We start from the raw sequence: 6,646 nt of genomic DNA on the forward strand, positions 1-6,646 counted from the left end.
GTATGTTTATGTGTGGTGTGTACGCCTCCTGGGAACACATGCTTGTTTCTGCTACTGGCTGGGCCCAGTGGCATGGAGCTGTGGCAGCCTTGCCTCTGGTGACGTACCAGATCCTGCAGCTCCCTAAGAGATACAGTAGCAGAAAAGAGCCTTGGTATTGAAGGTCGGGGCAGATACCAAAACAGCAGTTAAATCACTTAGGGACCAGAGTATTGCTAAGGAAGTATGCAGTATGTGCTATCTGTGAGTACAGGATGTCAGGAGATAGCTGGGTTTGAAAAGAAACTAGACAGATTAATGCTTAAACACAGCGAAGCCAGCCTTTGTTTGATAAGTATCAACATGTTTGGGATTAAATAAAATCCAGGAGATATAAACCCTGCCTAAAAGAATTTATGGCAGGAATAATGTTTGCGCAGTGTGAAATAGGAGTAATTGAAGATCCTGTTTCTTGAGGCTGGCTAATCACTTGAAGGTCAAAACTGGCAAAAGGCCAGATAAAGCTACATAACAAAATGCTCTCATTTACTGTATGAGTAAGCTTTATGGTACAGTGTGGACAAGGGCTGCTGCACCCAGTCAGGCAGTATCCAGGCTCTTGGAGCATAAACCACTTGCTTTCTTTCCTACAAGTCTTCCACCTTCTCCTTACTAATAACATACCAATTCCTGTAATACTCTGGCAATCGGGCCTGAGAAACATTGACATTTATTGTCCCACAAGGCTCTGCATATAACTCCTGCATCATCTTTCAAACATGCACCAGCACTGTGTTTTGGGTACACCGGAAGATGCCTCCAGAAAGCTCTGCCAGGTGACCTGTACATGGTTACAGCAGGCAGCAAACCATGAAGATTATCCCCCTTCTAAGTGTGCACCTGGATTACACTTCTTCAGCATCTCTAGAAGCTTACAGTTCAGGTGCACCTGGTCAGAAAAGCACAGTTAGCCTCTAACAATCAGGGTACTGCACGTGAGCCTAGAGAATAAGAAAGTCCATGTGCATGACAGAATCATCTGAAGAAAGGAAACAATAACGAAGGGAATTGTGCTGTGAGGTTAAACATCAGCATGGAACCAGGTAACCAGACACACAGACCCACCAGTCTAACTCTGGAGACCACCTTTAGAAATGTGCAGTGCTATTACTGTGTCTTAATTACTTGGTCTGCTGAATTAGAAATTAAAGGGCAGGAATAGAAATTGTTAGCAAGTGTTAGCAGGGTGCATGCTATCTTGCAGAAGCTAGGGAGGATGTGCCCATATGAAACCAGCGTAGTTCACATCGCTATTGATCCACACGCATTTACAGTTAGCTATAGATATACATTTGTCTTCCAAAGCAGAAGCAATTATTTCTGAATTGTTCCTGACAGGTACATGTCTAATTTGTTCTTAAATCTCTACAAGTAAGGAAAATCCAGAATTTCTTCAGAAAGTTTACTACATCTACTATTTAAAAGCTTTTCTCAAAGAATAATCCCTTTGACGTAGTTTACACCCACTATTTCCAGTTCTGTTCAGCGTAGAAACAATTATCAAACCAATCTAGTTCTCTTTTATCAACTTCCTAAAAATGTAAGGGCTATTTTCATCCTCACTCCCATCATGTCTATTTTCTGCATTTCTCCAAGGACACTTGATTCCCACTGGAGTTGTACTATCCAGCCCATATCTTCTCTGAAAGGAAGTTCTCTTAACAGGATAAATAAAAGCAAAAGTTAATTCATGTGCTCTGCAGGCCATGGTTCTTCACATCCCCAACTCTGCCTGGCATTTGCACCTTGCAGTAACATTGCTGACTCATGTCCAGCTGGTGTCCCAATATGAGTATGTCAGTCCTGGTTGTCTACATGCAAACACGAGGATTTAGAGAAGATCTGGAGGTTCAAATCAACAATCCATAAAGTTCAGTGATGATAAAGGTGTGTTAAAAGTTAAGGGAGTGCTAGGCAAATGTATATGCAGAAAGGGCCAGCTGCTTTTTGGTGTGTTTTAAGAAGAGATGAGAAGATGAAGGAAAAAGCAATTGGCTGAAATAAGGACCGCAGTAAACTCTTTTTCACCAAACTTTTTTTTTTTTTTTCCTACCTATTTCTTGGTTAGCCACAAGAGGGAAGTCTTATCCTCTCATTTGTGGGAAATCTGCTCAAAACTCCCTGTGAAAGGTTAAGGTGACTCTAAATAGCTGTTTCCTATGAGAGACCATAAAGGGAAATATTCCTCAACTGAAAACTCATCAAAAGACAGAGCTTAAAGTTGGAAAGCAAATAAAAGCTGTATATTATGCTTGTGTATGCTTTAAAATTGTGCTGGTAAGATGATGGCTTGCCCTGTCTTTAGTAAACGACATTAGCAATGAGAAGCCTGTAAGATCACATAATCAAGGGGATTTTGGATAATGTATTAACTATAACAGGGAAAAAAGTCTTGAGAGTGCTGATGAGTGGGAAGACAATCACAGGCCTAAAAGTTGCTCTAATTTTTCTACCTCCAAAGTTGGTATCTGTCATGGTTTTGGCTGGGACACAGTTAATTTTCTTCATAGAGGCTGACACAATGTGGTGCTTTGGATTTTTAATGAAAATAGTGGTGATAACGCATCAATGTTTTTCATTGTTGCAGAGCAGTGTTTGCATACAGCCAAGGACTTCTCTGCTTCTCGTACTGTCCTGACACAGTAAGGAGGCTGGGGGTGCACGAGAAGCTGGGAGGGGACTCAGCCAGGACAACACTCTCAGACTGACCAAGACATATTTCATACCTTATGATGTTATGCTCAGCAGTAAAAGCTGTGGTGAAGAAGGAAGAAAGGTGGGGTGTTCAGTGCGATGGCATCTATCTTCCCAAGAAACCGTTATGTGCGATGAGCCCTGCTTTCCTGAAAATGTCCAAACATCTGCCTGCTGATGGGAAGTACAGAATGAATCCTTGTTTTGCTTTGCTTGAAGGTGTGGCTTTTACTTTACCTAGTAAACTGCCTTTATCTCTACCCACGAGTTCTTGCACTTTCACCTCTCCAATTCTTTTCTCCATCCCACCTTGGGAGAGTGAGTGAGTGGCTGTGTGGCACTGAGTTGACTACCAAAACTAAACCACAGCAATATTATAGCATAAAACTCTGAGACCAGATATATATTGTATATAAGGGATGCTTCCAAGAGATTTTACTTAATGTGCTGTAGACTAACCGGCTTCAATTTCTATCTTTCCTTTTTTTTTTTTTTTTTTTCCAACTGTCCTCTATCACATACATTTCCACCTAATATCACATGATTTTTTTTTCTTTTTTTTGTATTCCCCTGGAGAAGCTGGCAGCCCATGGCTGGGACAGGTAGCTTTAAAATTCAGAAAGGAAAAACAAAGCAGCAACAACAAAAGCAGTGGTTTTATCTTTGAGCCTGGCTCAAAGAGGATGTGGAAAAGCAGTTTTAGGCTGAAAAAGTGACAAATGGCTTTTTCTCCCCAGCAGTGCTGGCAGAGGCAGATAGCTTGCACTCTGCAAGCACTCATCACTGTTGAAGTATCAGTTATTTGCTCTCAGAGAGATTCCTAGTTCAGCCCAGTCCTGCAGGCATATCTCCCAAAAGTCAGTTAGAAGACAGCTGGGAGATGAAACCAGACAAATTCAGGTAAAAAATGAGGCATGTATTTTAACAGTTAGGATAACTTAGTATGGCAGTGGAGGGTTCTCACCCTAAGCATCAGTTCTTACCATGACTGGGCACCTATCAGGAAGAGAAGTTTTAGCCAGAGCCAAGGTATCCAGCCTAGAACTCTAGGAGGCAGTGACAGATGAGAAGTCAGATTGCTGATGGTGGTCCTTTCTGGTCTTAAGCTTTGAACAAAAGCTTGAAAACTGTTATAAGTGGCAGGCAGTTGCCTTGACAATGGTCTTGGCAATCACCCACTGTTAAGAAAATGTTTATTCTCGTTGGCACTACAGGATCTTTGGGTCCCTATAATTAAGGAAATAAAATGTATTTAAACAAATATATCTAGTCTAATTGCTCAGAATTAGAAACAGAAAACACATTTTCTGTTGCTCTGAATTGCTATAATAAAGAAGGGGAGGTGATGTTAGGCTGCTTAGGGCTTTACTGTTTTGAGTTGTCATGGGCAAATATATCTTCAATATTCTTGCCAGGAACAGAGTGAGCAGACGGTGCTGCTGCTTCTTCCAGCTTACAACTGTGGAAGTGATAGCTTTTATGCACAAGGCTATTCACGGCAAAGTGAGCAGACATCTCTTCTTCCAGGGCACTGATGTTTCTTGCTTGTCCTTTTGTAGGAGGATCCACAGCTATTATCACTTAACCAGCAGACCTGATTTCATCTCAGATACTGGAAGTCCTTTAACTCCAGGCAAGGAGTGGGCGGACTAAAATTGCTATTACACTAAGCCTGGTAAATGAAATGGGTCTCTTTCTTCTCCCACATTCAGTAGAAACTCTGCTGACATCAACTTCGTTGCCTCTGATTTACAACAGTGTGGGAGGATAACAGAGCCTGTGTGTTTAATAGGCTCTAGGTGCAGGTGGCCAGTCCTATGTGAGGGGCTGGATCTGAGACTTGCAAAGTAGCGCTGATGAGCCACAGACCAGATGGCCTTTGGTAATGATGTTCCTGGAGGAGCAGAGTGCTGGGTCCTGGGAAGCAGGTGGATAGGGTATCAGCGACTGCTTAGGTTTCCCTATCTTCAGAAGGACCCACCTACCTTGTGCTCCTACTCAGTGGTATTCACATGGAGAGCATGATGACTCTGCTTTGAGGTGAGGCCAAAACCATTTGGCATTTTACCCCGACTTTCTGATGATTGAAAAGGAAGGTGCATTGCACTCGATATTTAAAACATGGGGAACTCTTGGCTGAGCTGGAGTTGCTGTCATGGATGGGTGTTATCCACCTGTCAGATTACTCAGCCATCTGTAGTTTTTGTAAAAGCGATGTCTTCTGGTTCCTTCTGCCTTTCCACAGATGCGGTAGGCAGCGCCACACACTAGGACAGCTTGAGGCCTGCCTGCATGTGGGCAAGAGGTCCTGCTTCCAACAAAATCTGAACTCCAAAGGGGCCAGTGCCTTGTGGGAATGAGCTGCCAGCTCAACCTGCGTCCAGGGTCTGCTTTCCTGCCCCCAGGAATTTGGTGCAAGCTGGGTGTTATTAGCCGGCTTCTGTGCGAGGCAGTGCTTAAAGGTGGTATATGAGCTTCGGCTCATTAAAGCTCATGCCCTGATGATAGGCAATATTATTTCTGTTCTCTGTGAGAGAGTAGGAAGCTAGGTGCAAAGATGTTAAGCAGTTGAAGGTCATGTAAATGGTGTCTGTCCAGGTGCTCTTCCTCTAGCACTCATGCTGTTCTGTTTCAGCATCATTGCCAGCACCGGTGTTAGGCATCCTGATGTATAGACAAGACAGTAACATCTTTATCTTCTCTAGCATAGACGAAAACTCTAGATATCCTGCTGATAAAAATTCTGCTGGCAGATGTCCTATCACTTCTTCCTACAGCAACAGGGAAAAAAAGAAGAAAAAAAGAAGAAAAAAGAAGAAAAAAGAAAAGAAGAAAAAAAAAGAAAGAAAAGAAAAAAAAAAGAAGAAAGAGATGCTCTAGTAGATGAGATTTGGCCTGTGGACTTCTGCCTTTCAGTGCTGTACATGGCCCGCTCTCCAACACTCCCTGCAAATGCTAAATCCATGCTTGAAAATCCTTTGTGTCAGCACTTGCAGAGCAGTGTAGGGCTCGCTCCTGGCAGTGGTTGCAGGAGATGGCGGCAGCCTGTGCCAGCCTCTACCAGCTCAGGCAAAGGGCTGCTTTGCAGGTTCCCAGAGCTGTCTTCAGATGTCAGTTGTTCTTCAGGAGTCTGGAGTGATTTGGAAGCCTTACAGCTCAAAAAGAAGCAAAGGAAGAAAAATATGGGGATAACCTATTTTGGGGGCCTCCCGATGTTTTAAACATTTGTCTTCTGGGGGACTCAGCCAGCGATGACTCTCTCTGCCCAAGAATTAATCATTGCGTAGCAGCCGAGAGGTCAGATGCCTGCTGTCTGCTTGAGGGAAATGACTGTCCCGCTCTGCTCTGCGCTGCTGTGGGACACACCAGTACTGTGTACAGTTTGGGGCACCACAGTATAAAAAGTACAATAAACTATTAAAGAGCATCCACAGGAGAGCTACAAAGATGGTGAGGGGTCTAGACTAGGAGATGTATGAGGAGTGGCTGAGGTCCGTTGGTTTGTTCAGTCCAGAGCAGAGCAGGCCAAGGGGAGGCCTCATGGCGGCCTGCAGCTCCCTCATGAGAGGAGGCCTCATGGTGGCCTGCAGCTCCCTCACAAGGGGAGTAGAGGGACAGGCGCTGAGCTCTGCTCTCTGGGGACAGTGACAGGACCCGAGGGAACGACATGGAGCTGGGACAGGGGAGGGTCAGGCTGGGTGTTAGGAAAAGGTTCTTCACCGATAAGATGGTTGGGCACTGGAATAGGCTCCCCGGGGTAGTGGTCACAGCACTGAGCCTGATGGAGTTCTGGAAGCATTTGGACAATGGTCCCAGACATAGAGTTTGATTTTTGGGTGGTCCTGTGCAGACCCAGGAGTTAGACTCAATGATCTTTGTGGGATGATTCTGAGTTGTGATTCTGGATAGTCTA

The sequence above is a fragment of the Cygnus olor genome, chromosome 21 (genome assembly GCF_009769625.2).
Source record: "Cygnus olor isolate bCygOlo1 chromosome 21, bCygOlo1.pri.v2, whole genome shotgun sequence".
Taxonomy (NCBI): Eukaryota; Metazoa; Chordata; class Aves; order Anseriformes; family Anatidae; genus Cygnus; species Cygnus olor.